The following is a 317-nucleotide window of genomic DNA, read 5'->3' on the forward strand; positions in this document are numbered from 1 at the left end:
CAAGATCAAACAAGAAGACTTGTCAAGAACAACTTGAAGATCATGAAGAACACTATGAATGCATGGGATTTTTGAAAAATGAAAGAAAAATTTTAAAAGCATGCAATTGACACCAAACTTAAAAATTAACACAAGATTCAAATAAGAAACACAAAATATTTTTTTATTTTTATGATTTTCTAATTTTTTTGTATTTTTTTTTATTAATTGCTTTCGAAAATACAGTTTAGAAAAACGAAAAAGAAAAGAAAAATTTTGAAAAAGATTTTTGAAAAGAAAATTACCTAATCTGAGCAACAAGATGAACCGTCAGTTGC

The sequence above is a fragment of the Arachis duranensis genome, chromosome 10 (assembly GCF_000817695.3).
Source record: "Arachis duranensis cultivar V14167 chromosome 10, aradu.V14167.gnm2.J7QH, whole genome shotgun sequence".
NCBI lineage: Eukaryota > Viridiplantae > Streptophyta > Magnoliopsida > Fabales > Fabaceae > Arachis > Arachis duranensis.